The sequence below is a fragment of the Doryrhamphus excisus genome, linkage group LG19 (genome assembly GCF_037039965.1).
Source record: "Doryrhamphus excisus strain RoL-2023G ecotype Guam linkage group LG19, RoL_Dexc_Guam_v1.1, whole genome shotgun sequence".
Taxonomy (NCBI): Eukaryota; Metazoa; Chordata; class Actinopteri; order Syngnathiformes; family Syngnathidae; genus Doryrhamphus; species Doryrhamphus excisus.
Window position 1 is genome coordinate 727,489 of NC_136375.1, and position 17,106 is coordinate 744,594.

General features: G+C 42.6%; 1 protein-coding gene across 1 annotated transcript in view; it reads left to right on the forward strand.

Moving 5' to 3' along the window:
* The first annotated feature begins 4,163 nt into the window (after nucleotides 1-4,163).
* The window catches only part of ppp2r3a (protein phosphatase 2, regulatory subunit B'', alpha), a 38,324-nt gene continuing 25,381 nt past the window's right edge, over nucleotides 4,164-17,106 (forward strand). The window contains exon 1 of the mRNA XM_058057890.2: nucleotides 4,164-4,366. The gene's annotated coding sequence lies outside the window, so the exon portion shown is untranslated. The remainder of the gene's footprint in view (nucleotides 4,367-17,106) is intronic.

Here is a 17,106-nt window from a genome sequence, read left to right on the forward strand (position 1 = left end):
TTTTTCACTTCCTGTTGACAGGAAGAGTTTTAAACCTTTTAAAGCTCTAAGAACCTCTGTGACAACTCCTAATCCAGGACAAGCGATGTCTGAACTCACCATAACAAAGGAACAGTAAGTCGCCGCTAAGCGTTACAAGGCTAGCCGGGCTAATAGCTGCTCCTAGCCCGAACTCCTTAACATCTCTGAATCTTGGTGGAGACTTCCTGGGCTGTAACAACGACTGGTGAGAAAACAACCTTCGCTATAACAACAAGCATTAAACACCGAAGACAGTTGTTAAGGAAGGCAAGCTAACGGGCTAATCGATGGACAGTGTTGATATACGGTGTTGCATAGCAACCGCAACATGCCAAAGTTAAAGGGAAAGGGTTCATGATTATAAGCACGGAGACAGCTTTTAATGATCCACGAGACCCGCTGAGGTCAATGAAAGCTGTTCCCACCTCCAGCCGGTGCAGCCGCAAATGGAGGCCATTAGCACACAAGAGGGCATCACGAGGTTGCTCACGAAAGGTTGGAAAATATGGGACAGAAAATAGAAAATATTGATGAGAAGGTGGATCTACACAATCAAACCCAGGAGACGCAGGAGATCCAAGATTTGAAAGTGGCGAATAAAGACCAAATGGATGTCGCCTCAACGAAGCGACAAGTGGTTGACGTCCCAAGATCTAAAGACATACAGTAGATCCATGGACACTCGCATCCGACTGTACGTCAGTCGTCATCGTCAAGTTCACTACCAGGAAATTCAAGTTTCCGCTGTGCTGAAACAGGGAACGCTGAAAGGTCCAAACGTCTTCATGAATGAGCATCTGACAAAGCTCAATGCTGAAATTGCTAAGAAAGCAAGGAGAGATCCAAGCTACTTGGAGTGCCAACTGCAAAAATGTAATCAAACTAAACGAAGGACCGGAGACCAGAGTGCTTGTTGCCAAAAATATCAAGGATCTGGAAAAATACCAAGATGACTCCAATGTGGAAATGGAAAAAGAGCTTAAACATCATCAGTATGCCACAAGAAGATCTGGGAAACTTGGCTGAACACGGACAAAGGCGTGGACTTTGAGCTGGAAGGTTACGAGATGACCTGCATCCACGGGAAGGACACCAGGGGAGGAGGAGGAGGAGCCAAACGACTACGTTACAAAGTGGTAAATGACACGTCAATGACATGTTGAGATCTGTAAAGACAAAAGAACTCCACGTTCAAGGATAGAAATGTTTGAAGATTGGATCAAAACAACCTTTTCAGACAATATGTATCGTATCGTATATGTATTGATCTTCTAAATCCATACAAGAACAAGGTAATGGACGATTTTATAGACACAACGTATAGCTTGAGTTTGTTTCCCAAAATCACCAGACCAAGTAGAATAACAGACCACTGTGCCACCTTAAGACCAAGTAGAATAACAGACCACTGTGCCACCTTAACGGATAATATATTCACCAATGACTTTGATCACATTACCACTAATGGCCTGGTAATTAATGACATCAGTGATCATCTTCTAGCGTTCACAATTTACCACCATTATTATAACAAACCACCGATGTAGGCTACAAAGACTGTCCAAAGACTACGTTCAGAGGACAGAGTCAAGGCTTTCAAGGATCTAGAAGAACAAAAACGGGAGCGTGTACAGTGCTAATGATGACTTTCTATATACTTATATGAAACTGTACGATAAGAACTGTCCCTAGAGAGAAATGTCTGTAATGTTGTGTTTGTTATTATATACGTATCACCGTAGGGATTATGTCACTGGAGGGATTATGTCTCACAGCTGGCATGGGAACACCTTGGTGTCCTCCCAGTGGAACTGGAAGATGTGGCCCGAGAACAGGAAGTCTGGACTTCCCTACTGAGACCGCTGCTCCCGTGACCCGGACAAGCGGAAGAAAACGAAATGGAATGTAATGAACTCTTGGTGGCAAAGGAAAAAAAACAGCTTTTCTCAGCTTTGAACGTCGTGGGATTCTTGAGCTGCATAAGCAAGGCCTGTCGCCGCACGCCATTGCTGCTGAGGTTGGGCGCAGTAAGACAGTCCTTTGAAATGTCTTCAAACATCCTACAGCAGGGGCCTCAAACACACGGCCCGCGGGCCCGCAGGACACTAGTTTGAGGCCCCCGTCTTGATATGAAAGTTTAATGTTAGTTTGATATGGATGCTGTATGGTATCATGTACCCAGAAAAAATGATTACGTTTGATTCATGTTCATGTTAAAGGTTAAATAACTGTTAATAGTTATCCTCCCTATCCGTGTGGAAGTGGTAAGTGATATGAAAGTTTAATGTTAGTTTGATATGGATGCTGTATGGTATCATGTACCCAGAAAAAATGATTACGTTTGATTCATGTTCATGTTAAAGGTTAAATAACTGTTAATAGTTATCCTCCCTATCCGTGTGGAAGTGGTAAGTGATATGAAAGTTTAATGTTAGTTTGATATGGATACTGTATGGTATCATGTACCCAGAAAAAATGATTACGTTTGATTCATGTTCATGTTAAAGGTTAAATAACTGTTAATAGTTATCCTCCCTATCTGTGTGGAAGTGGTAAGTGATATGAAAGTTTAATGTTAGTTTGATATGGATGCTGTATGGTATCATGTACCAAGAAAAAATGATTACGTTTGATTCATGTTCATGTTAAAGGTTAAATAACTCTTAATAGTTATCCTCCCTATCTGTGTGGAAGTGGTAAGTGATATGAAAGTTTAATGTTAGTTTGATATGGATGCTGTATGGTATCATGTACCCAGAAAAAAATATTACGTTTGATTCATGTTAAAGGTTAAATAACTGTTAATAGTTATCCTCCTTATCCGTGTGGAAGTGGTAAGTTTTTGGCTATTTAAGTTGAAAGGAAATAACTTGAAGGCTACCGTTTAGGTGGCTAGCTCTCTAGTTTGCGAGTTAGCATGTGTCTCAAGACCCTGCAGTTGCGCAATATGTTGTAAATAAAAAGAGTATAAATGTGACTATAGTCGTGTTTTGTCATGTCTACAGGGCTCTAATAATGCTTTGTTCATTTTAATATGAAAAAAATCATTTGTCTACCCACCAACTATATGTGCTTTCTTAACTTTTTATTATTATTATTATATTTATTTATTACTGATTGATTGATTTTCTTTATTCTTGATTTGTTTCATTATTTTTCATCTTATTTTGTGTAGAAAAATAAAAAGTAAGATATTTGAGAACAGTGGAATGTTTTATCAGAGCTTTTCTTGTAGAAAATCGGAACCAAAGCACTGAAAAAGTTTGTATATTTTTCTGTTTTTAATAAATGCGTTTTTTTTTTTGAAAACCTGATGCCTTGCCCAGACCCTAGCTCCAGTGGCCCCCAGGTAAATTGAGTTTGAGACCCCTGTCCTTTCGGATATCAGAAATTCAGAGTCGGAATATATGTGATCATATGATTTTTGGCAAAAAAAGCCAATATCAGACATGGCGAGTCTAAACGCAAAAGGCACAGTTGAACATGCACACACCACACATGGCATCATGTGATGTGTGCCTTCTCATAGTTGATGTTGTTACAGGACACGCATTCCAGTGGGATTTTGCAAGGCCTCTAAGGTGTGTGTGTGTGTAGCAGGGTGCTCTAAATCAAATCCATCACACACCATCCATCAGCGACTCTCCCTGTCACTCCTCACTGTGGAAACTTCACACCGGTAGCAGTTGCGAAGGGGGTGGAGGGACCACCGACCGTGTCCCCATTTAGATGTTTTTAACCCTCCAGGGTCTTGGGTTTTAACCTTGACTTTCAACTTCCCCATCAAGGGGCACTCACAGGTACACCACCGGCGTAGTACCCCACTGGAGGGATTTGAAGTTCCCCCAAGGGTACCAGTGTGTTGTGAGTAATGAGTAATAGTCATGAGTCCTCTGGTAATGATAGCAATCTGCTGCCAAAACGTTAGGTGCCTCCAGGTTTTGAACCGAACCTGGCATGTTGGTCTGACGTCATTCGAGGGTCTCATTTGGCCCGCAAGCCGCCTGTTGAATCGCTCCGCCTTAACAACCGGACCGGCCTGTCACTCTCGACGAGCCCCCGCCCCGGCGCGCGGCTCACGGGAACTCCCCCTAAGTTCCCCCCGGCTCTCTCATCTCCCTCTCCGGGCTCCGTCTCTCCAAACTGGCGGCCACGGACACTCACTAGCAAGAAGCCTCGCTAGCCTCGCTAGCTTCGCTAGCGTGTTAGCGAATCCTCCGTTGCTTCTCCCCAGTAAACCGAGGGGCGGCTGTGCGGTTTGCGGGTCTGCGGCGGTCGTGACACGGCGAGGAAGGCGGAGGAAGGAGCGGTCGCCGGTGGAGGTTTGTAAAGGACGAGGACGAAGGTAAGCGGCCAGTTTTGTGTGTTTTACCTCAAACTTTATGCCGGGCTTTTGACGTGTCTTCCGCTGCGGTGCTTCCGTCAGGGAGATGATAAGAGAGTATTTTAACCCGACTAGTGTTTTGTTTTGGACGGATGTTTGGGACTCTTTCACGTCAGGGGGGATTCACCTGGTGTGTTCAAGTAAGTTTGGAGATTCGACTATCGCTTCATTCAGGACTCGTAGAAGCCATGACATGTCAGTGATATATTTCCCTGCTTGCTAAGATAAATAATAATGTAGCTTTGGACACAGCTCATAGAAAACACAACTTTTTGTCATTATAAGATCAGTAATACGACGAGGTCTACAGGAAATCCCAGTCCTTTTTTACAACACCTAAATGCTGCACAGTTGCAATAGTGTCCAGTTAAAACTGCAGGTTGTGTGTCGCCTTCACTGTTCTCTGTTTCCTTCAATTATGTGTTATTTTTATGATGTGTGTTGCGTGTGTGTGTGGTGATATCTTGTCAGATCCTGGGAGGTGGGGGTCAGTCACTGGGTCTCCTCTCTGGAATTCTCCGAGAATAGAATCCACACACACTCACTCACATGCGCTTGGATACACAATAACTGACATCTTCGCTTCTCGGAAATGTCTTTTCATGATGACCCCGATGTAACCTCGGCTGACTTTATGCAGGAGGACAGTTTGATTCATCCGTTTCTATTTCTGATAATCCTTCAGCGTGGTGGCGCTCTCTTTAGCCGAAGTGGTCAAGTCACCTACTTTAAGTGTAGCCTACATTTTCTTTAGCTTGAGAGCACTCCTGCAGATGCAAAACCGTGAAACCTGACAACGGATGTCTGGCGCGTGTGAGTCAGAGAATGCGTCACAAGGAAAAACAAAACCTGCGTTCAGGGTCTCCTTCCTGGCAGTAGATCTGTCCCTAAAAGATGATGGGAGCCTCACTGTGTGTGTGTGTTGTAACCTGAGACCGGCTGGACACATCTACTCCGGGAAGGCCACAAAGACCAGGCAGTCTGTGCTGTGCGGGAATGTGGACGTTTGTCTGGGGCACAAGCCAGAATTCCCAACTGGATAGAAGATTTTCTACATAAATTGCTTCAAGAAAATTCTACCGGAGGCTAAAAGTATCAGCGAAGTGCTGCTGTGGTGCGTTTAAGGCTCATTAGTGGTGGGAAATCATATGTAAACCACTTGGGGTGAAGGATAGAAATGCGAGAGAGACGCCTCCTTTGCATCATCAGATTTGTTTTTGTGTTTGCAAAAGTGGGTTTAATCTGCAATACTGAGCAGCCAGGACATATGAGTTCTCTTTCAGTTTTTAGGCTTATCGTCAGTCATCGATACGAGAGCCGATACAACAAGTCAGTCATATGTCACAGTCAGTGACAGCACAGTAAAGAGGAAGATGTGCTTGGGAGGTGAGTCCTCTCACATTCCTTTTCTTGTATTATTAGTGTCACCTTATTTGTACTGAGCAGCCAGGACAAGTTTCTCACCCCTTCCTTTGCCTTCCATCAACTCCTGAATAACAATAACCATAAAAAGTATCCGTTGAAGCCTACGTCAACATTCACGGTGGACCGCTTCTGTCGACATACATGTAAGAGCCAACAGAGTTGTTTCCATGAACTTCCTGTTCAGTGCAAAATAAGCTTCACAATCATACAATGGCAGTATTAACCTTGATTCTACAAAAGTGCAGCCATAATTGTTATTTTTTTAGCTAGTTGGCAGGTACGAAAGCTTTATTGTATGTATTATCATGTATTATTATATGGTTGGGTATTATCCATTACCTCATATAAGTAGCTTTTAAAGGACCGATTTCCACTTGCTGAACAATAAATGTTGTTAAAATGTTGCATTGTAGTCTTGAACGATGCCGAAGCGTCCGATCATGAGGTTTGTGCATGTCCCTGCATGTTGTGTTTTACAGTTTTTCCTAACACTCAATGCCATCCGGACTTCCTTATATGGGTTGCAGATTGCCTGCATTTTCATTTTTTTTATTTTACCTTTATTTACCCAGGCAAGCAATTTAAGAACAAATTCTTATTTACAAATGCAGCCTGAAGAAAGAGCAAAAAGAACTTTGATGGGAGAGGGGAGTGCTGAAAATAAGAAGAAGGTTCTATAAAATGACAAATATCAGGTTTTTTATGGTTATCATCACACTTTGCCATCACGGCTACCTGTGTTTTGGCGGCACCACCACACACACATACACGCACACACATCCAAACAACACAGCAACACCTTGCGGCGTGGATCCTTCAAACGCTCGCTAAGATGGAGTCCTGCTGGATTCGCTGAAGTCTCATAGGATTTGCTGAATGTTTGAAATACTCAAGTTTTGAGTTGCATTACATGTACTGCAAAGTGTATTTACTACATAATACACACCTTATTCAGTAGCCCAGCAGTTATGTAATGTTCCCAGTAACAGGAAAGTCAAGGCATCGTGCTGTTTGAACCAAAACAGACACACCCTTATGATTGAGTCAGGACCCCTCCCTGATATCGTGTTAAACACGCCGATGCGACTGTTATCAACGTGCCGGGACGGTAAAGAAATATAACTTTAATGGCTTCTCTTTGGTTGATCATCTCCCGTGGGACCAGTAGTCCACGTTTCTGCCTTCTCATGGACTCTGGCAGTGATGTACGGAGCTCTCACTCTGCATCATTATTAGGGTATCAGACACACGCTCGTCATGCAAAGTGTTACTCATCAGTGTAGCACAGGGCTGCTATTGTGTGTGTGTGGGTGGTCTTCTCATATTCCATGTAGCGCTGCTGCCTGCTAAAAATGAAGATGTGAAAGGGAAAGCCAGCGTCAAAGAGCCAAGTCGGTCCAAGTGCTCGTGTGTGTTTGTTGTTCTTTTAGCCGCTAAAGTTGCGCTTCTCCTCTTGGTTGTCCTCCCGACCAGCGCATATGCAGAGGACATTGCTTTTGCAACGTTTTATTGTCCATAATTCAGATTGTTGTTGCAGCCAAAAAGCCCAGCATGCTTTGCGGGCATTTGGAGCTAATAGTTTTAAGTTATGTCTGATGTTTTTGTTTTGTTGCACCGGGAGAAAGTATGTTGCTCTGTCCAGCAAGTCAAAAAGTTTGCCCCACCCAGGATTAGAAAAACAATGTAGAGCTCCTGACATCCACCCTGGGAAAGGAGGATGAAGGAAAGAATGAATGGAGGTGTGGAGGGAGGGAAATACGTAAATAAGTGAGACAGGGATGCTGAGAGCAGGACATGTTGATTCACAGACCCCCCCCCTGCCCCCCTGCCCCCACCTAGGTTGCTCTATGCGCCGCTTCCCCATTGACTGGCTCCATTGTGAATGTGGCAAAGTTTTCTGATTGGCCGGTCGGTTGCCTCTGAATGTCACCCCGCTCATCCCTGCACAGTGGAATGTGTGTGCGTGAGATGGGCTAGTAGCTAGTATTGAGTGTTTGATTCTGTTGTCCACACTGGCTCTCTTTGTCCAGACACACACACACGCACACATACACATACGTAGACACACACTGAGTATCTGAAGCAAGCATTCCTCCCACCACGAGCAAGGCACTTGCCAAGTAGGAAAGAAGGCAGTAAATAGCAGTACCATTCACGGTCATGTTGGTGTGGTTTCTCCTGGCCTCGCGTTGAGACGTGGCTGGCTAAAAATATTTTATGGCCTCAAACACGTGGCCCGCGGGCCAAATGTGGCCCGCAGGACACTAGTTTGAGGCCCCCGCCTTGATATGAAAGTTTAATGTTAGTTTGATATGGATGCTGTATGGTATCATGTACCCAGAAAAAATTATTACGTTTGATTCATGTTCATGTTAAAGGTTAAATAACTGTTAATAGTTATCCTCCCTATCCGTGTGGAAGTGGTAAGTGATATGAAAGTTTAATGTTAGTTTGATATGGATGCTGTATGGTATCATGTACCCAGAAAAAATTATTACATTTGATTCATGTTCATGTTAAAGGTTAAATAACTCTTAATAGTTATCCTCCTTATCCGTGTGGAAGTGGTAAGTTTTTGCTATTTAAGTTTAAAGGAAATAACTTGAAGGCTAGCATTTAGGTGGCTAGCTCTCTAGTTTGCGAGTTAGCATGTGTCTCAAGACCCTGCAGTTGCGCAATATGTTGTAAATAAAAAGAGTATAAATGTGACTATAGTCGTGTTTTGTCATGTCTACAGGGCTCTAATAATGCTTTGTTCATTTTAATATGAAAAAAATCATTTGTCTACCCACCAACTATATATGCTTTATTAACTTTTTATTATTATTATTATATTTATTTATTACTGATTGATTGATTTTCTTTATTATTGATTTGTTTATTTATTTTTCATCTTATTTTGTGTAGAAAAATAAAAATGAAGATATTTGAAACAGTGGAATGTTTTATCAGAGCTTTTATTGTAGAAAATCGGAAACTAGCGTTTCTACTGCTATGCTCTGATATTATTATGTAGTGCTCCATTTTCATGCTGCCCTTAATCTCCTTTTGGATAAAACTAGTCAGCCACATACGAATATTGCTAGTAGTTAATTAAAAACAGAATAACACTCTTGACATATAGAGGATCTTTGACTGGTGTTTTTGCAGTTGGCCGATTAAAAACTGCAGAACTGCTCCTGTCACAGAGAGGATCTCTGTACTAGCCTAAAAACAGCAGAGCCCTACTGTCATATAGATGATCTTTGGCCGGTGTCATCCTCAAAAACGGCAGACCCCTCCGGTATTGTAGATGATATTTGACTCGTGTTTTTGCATTTGGCTCATTAAAAACAGAATTTCTCATGTCAGAGTAATCCTCTCATATAGAGGATCTTTGACTCCCGCTTTCTGCAGTAGTTCCTTAAAAACTGCAACCTGCTCCTGTCATCTCCGTGAGCTTTGACTGGTGTTTTTACGGTCCAACCTCAAACAGCCGAGCCCTCCTGTGTTGGAGTGAACTGCAGGTCCCCAAAAACAGCAGCGTGCTCTTCTCATAGAGAGGATCTTTTACTAGTGTTTTGCACAGTACTTCCTGCTCCTGACATATAGAGGATCTTTGACTGGAGTTTTTGTTAAAACTAGTGACTAGACTAGACTAGACTAGACACTAAAACACTAGACTAGTGTTTTATTTTATTTGACTTGTTTATTTTTGGAAGAACAGCAGACAAACAGACTCCTTCTGTCACATAGAGGATCTTTGAATTGTTTTTGCATGCTTGATGTGTTAGGAGGTGTAGACGTATTTGGGGAAAAGGGGTCCTATACTTCTATGTCTGTACTATAAATACTTTCCTGGAGGGTGGTGGTCAGTCTGCATCTGAGGGCAGAGCGTGCAGACAAGGTCTTTAAGTGCATTAACATGTGAGGTGGGAGGAGATGAGGAGCAGCGGGAGGGTTTCTCCCAGCAGCAAACCCTTGCTGGTTGTTTTCCTCCCAAAGTGAAAGCATTTACGAGTCTTTTATTGGAGAGATAAAGATTGCTTTGACATGGCGAAGGCTTAATTGCTTTGATTCTTGACTGGATGGAGGAGGAAGTAGGCTGCTGCTAAGATAGGAGTGACAGCCTTTATCTCGGTCAGTAAACACCAACGCCACACTCCTATTTAGAGGACACCAATGCCGCCCGATAACGCACTCGAGCGCACAAATACTATAATTATCTACGCTGGTTGGTTTGTAAAGTACAGCGACACTACATGTCGCTCTGGTATGCAAAATAACACCACAGGAAGTTGCAAAAAACACCATGAAGGACAACAAAGGTCTGCTGTGAAGGTTCGTCTTTGTAAATGTTATCAGAGCAGAGATTGAGGGCGGACAAAAAAAAGGGAGTGCTGCAGCAAAATGGAGACCACGGAGTATAATACATACAGCAAAGGTATTTTCTCGCCGTGTACTTCAGAAATACTGTATATTAGCATCTGTCTGACTGGCTTTATCCAAATGGAGACTGAGGGCAGCAAGAAAATGCAGCTCTAGAGCTAAGTGAGTGATCAGCAGCGGCTTACATCACATACATGCTGTAGGCTGACCAGAGTAATACTAATAGTAGAGTAACAGAGCAATAGTACCTCCTCAGAAAGCGTTATTAAAAGGGTTTTACTTCTTACTTACAGTAGTTCTTGGCGTGTATCTGACATTTTTTATTCAAATTTGGCAAGAAAATGTAGTTCATTGTATTTTCTTGAGAGGTGGGTGTCTAAAAACACGCCTACCCCCCAGTACCTGCTTTGGCCAAAGGGAAATGATATCATTAATGGTGTGTTGGGGCCAGTAAATGTGAAGAAGAGACAGTACTTCTTTGCATGTGTTTGACTAGTTTTATCCAAATGCAGATTGTGGGCAGCATGAAAATGGAGCACTACATAATAATATCGGAGCATAGGAGTAGAAACGCTAGAAACGAGTATGTTACTTGCGTACTTCAGATATACTGCATATTCGTATGTGGCTGACTAGTTTTATCCAAAAGGAGATTAAGGGCAGCATGAAAATGGAGCACTACATAATAATATCGGAGCATAGGAGTAGAAACGCTAGAAACGAGTATGTTACTTGCGTACTTCAGATATACTGCATATTCGTATGTGGCTGACTAGTTTTATCCAAAAGGAGATTAAGGGCAGCATGAAAATGGAGCACTACATAATAATATCAGAGCATAGCAGTAGAAACGCTAGAAACGAGTATGTTACTTGCGTACTTCAGATATACTGCATATTCGTATGTGGCTGACTAGTTTTATCCAAAAGGAGATTAAGGGCAGCATGAAAATGGAGCACTACATAATAATATCAGAGCATAGCAGTAGAAACGCTAGAAACGAGTATGTTACTTGCGTACTTCAGATATACTGCATATTCGTATGTGGCTGACTAGTTTTATCCAAAAGGAGATTAAGGGCAGCATGAAAATGGAGCACTACATAATAATATCGGAGCATAGCAGTAGAAACGCTAGAAACGAGTATGTTACTTGCGTACTTCAGATATACTGCATATTCGTATGTGGCTGACTAGTTTTATCCAAAAGGAGATTAAGGGCAGCATGAAAATGGAGCACTACATAATAATATCAGAGCATAGCAGTAGAAACGCTAGAAACGAGTATGTTACTTGCGTACTTCAGGTATACTGCATATTCGTATGTGGCTGACTAGTTTTATCCAAAAGGAGATTAAGGGCAGCATGAAAATGGAGCACTACATAATAATATCAGAGCATAGCAGTAGAAACGCTAGAAACGAGTATGTTACTTGCGTACTTCAGATATACTGCATATTTGTATGTGGCTGACTAGTTTTATCCAAAAGGAGATTAAGGGCAGCATGAAAATGGAGCACTACATAATAATATCAGAGCATAGCAGTAGAAACGCTAGAAACGAGTATGTTACTTGCGTACTTCAGATATACTGCATATTCGTATGTGGCTGACTAGTTTTATCCAAAAGGAGATTAAGGGCAGCATGAAAATGGAGCACTACATAATAATATCAGAGCATAGCAGTAGAAACGCTAGAAACGAGTATGTTACTTGCGTACTTCAGATATACTGCATATTCGTATGTGGCTGACTAGTTTTATCCAAAAGGAGATTAAGGGCAGCATGAAAATGGAGCACTACATAATAATATCAGAGCATAGCAGTAGAAACGCTAGAAACGAGTATGTTACTTGCGTACTTCAGATATACTGCATATTTGTATGTGGCTGACTAGTTTTATCCAAAAGGAGATTAAGGGCAGCATGAAAATGGAGCACTACATAATAATATCAGAGCATAGCAGTAGAAACGCTAGAAACGAGTATGTTACTTGCATACTTCAGATATACTGCATATTCGTATGTGGCTGACTAGTTTTATCCAAAAGGAGATTAAGGGCAGCATGAAAATGGAGACTATGGAGGATAATACTGCAGTGTCCAGAGCTGTGCAACAGCTTTAGTATAAGCCAAACGTAAGACGGATGACCAATGAGCGACCAGCAGTGGTATAAATCACACATACTACGTATATTAAGTATCAGAAACTGCGTCAGACCAGGTACTATATGCTACAAGTAGTATTTCATAGTACCTGGTAAAGCAGCGGCAGCTTCCAAGTGAGTAAGGGACATTACTTCAAATGTACTTATTGATTGGCTAGTTTTATCCAAATGGAGATTGAGGGCAGCAAGAAAATTGAGCGTTTGTAGCAAACTGGAGACTATGGAGTAAAAGCAAACCAGCAGCAAACAATGAAAGTTAGCACGTGTATTTATGCTGTCATCTCCAGTCATGCATACCCAAACAATGCAGAATACTACCTGGTTGGACTCGGTCACCTTCTACAACAAAACCAAAATGGACCCATTTGGGTCCGCATACCAGAGAGTCTTTCTTAGAGCGTATGGTTTGGATTTCATCATTTCCTCCCGACTGTCGGCGCTGCGTACTTGAGGTTGTCATGGTTACAGACACTGCTGGATCTTCCCCTTGTTAGACGTTCATGCACAAACGTCAGTGGAACACATCAGAGGAACTTCAACTGGTAGTCTGAGTCATGCAGATACCGGCGAAATCCGTTTTTTTTCTCCGGGTACTCCGGGTACTCATGCTAGGTTAATTAGCGACTCCAAATTGTCCATAGGTATGAACGTGAGTGTGAATGGTTGTTTGTCTATATGTGCCCTGGGATTGGCTGGCCACCAGTCCAGGGTGGACCCCGCCTCTCGCCCCAAGACAGCTGGGATAGGCTCCAGCATACCTGCGACCCTCATCAGGATAGAAAATGTATGGATGGATGAAATGAATATGTATATGTCGGCCTTAAGCACAGTGCATAAATAGTTGTTTAGCAAAACTGGAACAGTACCGTGCAAAAAGTACTTACGTCCGTAAGAGACAGCACCGCCAAGAACAATAACAGCTCGTAACTTTCCGGAAGCTTGTTTTTTTTAGCATTTTTTTACTCTGACATTTGGAAGTTTTTCTTTGAGCGACCAGCAGTGGTATAAATCACACATACTACGTATATTAAGTATCAGAAACTGCGTCAGACCAGGTACTATATGCTACAAGTAGTATTTCATAGTACCTGGTAAAGCAGCGGCAGCTTCCAAGTGAGTAAGGGACATTACTTCAAATGTACTTATTGATTGGCTAGTTTTATCCAAATGGAGATTGAGGGCAGCAAGAAAATTGAGCGTTTGTAGCAAACTGGAGACTATGGAGTAAAAGCAAACCAGCAGCAAACAATGAAAGTTAGCACGTGTATAGTTGCACCTGTAATAGTTGTTTAGCAAGACTGGAACAGTACCGTGCAAAAAGTACTTACGTCCGTAAGAGACAGCACCGCCAAGAACAATAACAGCTCGTAACTTTCCGGAAGCTTGTTTTTTTTAGCATTTTTTTACTCTGACATTTGGAAGTTTTTCTTTAAATCCCCGTGACATTTGGATGGGAACACTGTTCCTTCCCTAACCCCAACCCAAACTCAACTCAAACTCAAATATGTACAGGTTAGAGTGGAAAATCACGTCTTCGGCGAAGGTAAAAGTAACCTTAAATGTTTATTTATTGCTTCCATTCATTATTCATGTGTATGTATAAGCGTTTCTAATTTTTTTCTGCATGTAAAATTATATTTTTGAAACTATAAAAACATGTTTTGGGAAAAGTTAATTTGGTTAGCATTCGTTTTGGTTAGAGTCAAAATGAATGACACAAACCAAGGCGCCACTTTTCTTCTAAGACTTTAAACCTGTTGACCAACAATAGAATCGAACCTTTAAGACCAAACGAGCTTCAACTTCCACACTCTGGCAGCCTTTTTGCCTGCGTCCTAATTAAAGGTTGAAGCACTCGGCTCGGAGCGCAGAGAAAAGAGCAAATGTGGCGTTGCCTGTGTTGATGTGGCACAAACGTAATGACTATGTCATTTCATTTCATGCTAACATTATGATTATGGAGTGATTTACCGTCTTATTTCTAGCAACATTGTACTCTGCTTCACAATTGAATGCAACACAGGCCAGTCGCCGAGACTGGGGTTTAGTGTTCTGGTTCGACTGGTCTTGAGACTCGGACACACGAGTGCCTTTAAATATTCCGGCTGCTATGAGAAAGGAAATGGAGCACAGTGTTATTTATTGAAGAGTCAAATTTGTTATATTATTTATTATATTATATTATATTATACATTTATTATGATAAATATTTATTGATGGTAAACAAGCTTAGATATTTCATGTACGTCACACATAGCAATGGTGCAAAACGCACAAAAGCGATGCAGGTTTTCTCTTTTTCAGTTACTGTACATACTGTAGATATCGTGTGTTGTTATTTTTCACTCGTTTCCCGTTGCCCTGATTCTCCTTTTGGATAAGATTTGTCTCCTTAGCCTTAAAATACTGTATATAAATACGGGAGACACTGGTTCTCCTTTATTGCCATTGTTTGTTAGCATGACCCGTTGACTCATTTCAATGATTTAATCATGCTTCATGTGCAAAACGGCTATAATTAATATAATGGCTATAATTGCAGGTTTATATCTTATTGATATCTACAGTAAGATATAGATAAGTGTCATTGTGTTAGCCAAAGCCAAGTATACAAGTATATATTGCAACATGCAACGCTTCAATTAAGGATCCGCTTGGCACCTGCAGAAGAAATGAAAGCTAACATTTTGTCTCCGTGCAGCCAGGCAGGCAATTTGAGTGAAAGGGAGCCCTTGACAGCACAGGAGGGGATCTAAGGTGTCCATCATTTAGGCTGAATCAGGGTACTGAGGCCACCTTATCCCTCTGGCGTCAGCATGTATTTATAGGCCGTACACCTCGCTATTCCATGGCATGGCCCTCAACTTGCCCAACGACACCCAAAGCCCCCCCCCCCCCCCCGCACCTTGGGTTTAACGTAAACCTGCCGTATATTAATCACACGCTAAAGCGCTGATAGACCGCGGCGGTGGTTGTTTTCGTACGTCCACCTCTTGAGGCACGATGACAAGGGATGATGGAGATCATTGGAGAAGATGCTTGTTGACTATTTTCTTCAGTTTTGTCCGTCCACAAGGCTGACGTGTGAGGCTCCGATCAGGAATGTGAGTATCTCCAAAGGACAGATGTTTTTAAATATCCTATTAGCGTCAAACGTCCTTACTTTGTCCCCCTAAGCTTGACGGACTTGCTGAATTCCCCCCTTTTTTATACTCAACTGTGCTGAAACCCAGACGGTCTTAATCCCAAACACAAAGAAAAGGCATCAGAAGACTCCACTAAACCAGGAGGATTCAATCTTTGGATACGTCTCGACACAAACACGGCTTTGAAATAGTCCATCAGGCGACGATGGAGTCGGCAAAGCCTCTTTTGGCTGAAGGTCTGAGATGATGCAGTGGTTGCGATCCAAGTTGCTTGAGGTTCGCTGACTCTGAAATTTGACTCAACAGTCATGTCGCCTCCAAATCCATCAGAGCAAAATGTGTGCGTGTGCGTGTGGGTGAGTGAGTGCCCATCTGCGGGCTACTGATGTGAAATGTCAATTGTGGTTAAATCAGGGGTCTCAAACACGCAGCCACATTTGGCCCGCAGGACACTAGTTTGAGGCCCCCGCCTTGATATGAAAGTTTAATGTTAGTTTGATATGGATGCTGTATGGTATCATGTACCCAGAAAAAATTATTACGTTTGATTCATGTTCATGTTAAAGGTTAAATAACTGTTAATAGTTATCCTCCCTATCCGTGTGGAAGTGGTAAGTTTTTGGCTATTTAAGTTTAAAGGAAATAACTTGAAGGCTACCGTTTAGGTGGCTAGCTCTCTAGTTTGCGAGTTAGCATGTGTCTCAAGACCCTGCAGTTGCAGACACGGAATCAGAGACGGAATCAGAGACGGAATCAGAGACGGAATCAGAGACGGAATCAGAGACGGAATCAGAGACGGAATCAGAGACGGAATCAGAGACGGAATCAGAGACGGAATCAGAGACAGAATCCCAGATAGAATCAGAGACAGAATCGGAGACGGAATCAGAGACGGAATCAGAGACGGAATCAGAGACGGAATCACAGACGGAATCAGAGACGGAATCAGAGACGGAATCAGAGACGGAATCAGAGACGGAATCAGAGACAGAATCCCAGATAGAATCAGAGACGGAATCAGAGACGGAATCAGAGACGGAATCAGAGACGGAATCAGAGACGGAATCAGAGACGGAATCAGAGACGGAATCAGAGACGGAATCAGAGACGGAATCAGAGACGGAATCAGAGACGGAATCAGAGACAGAATCCCAGATAGAATCAGAGACGGAATCAGAGACGGAATCAGAGACGGAATCAGAGACGGAATCAGAGACGGAATCAGAGACGGAATCAGAGACGGAATCAGAGATGGAATCAGAGACGGAATCAGAGACGGAATCAGAGACGGAATCAGAGACGGAATCAGAGACGGAATCAGAGACGGAATCAGAGACGGAATCAGAGACGGAATCACAGACGGAATCACAGACGGAATCAGAGACGGAATCCCAGATAGAATCCCAGACGGAATCAGAGACGGAATCAGAGACGGAATCAGAGACGGAATCAGAGACGGAATCAGAGACGGAATCACAGACGGAATCAGAGACGGAATCAGAGACGGAATCACAGACGGAATCACAGACGGAATCACAGACGGAATCAGAGACGGAATCAGAGACGGACTCAGAGACGGACTCAGAGACGGAATCA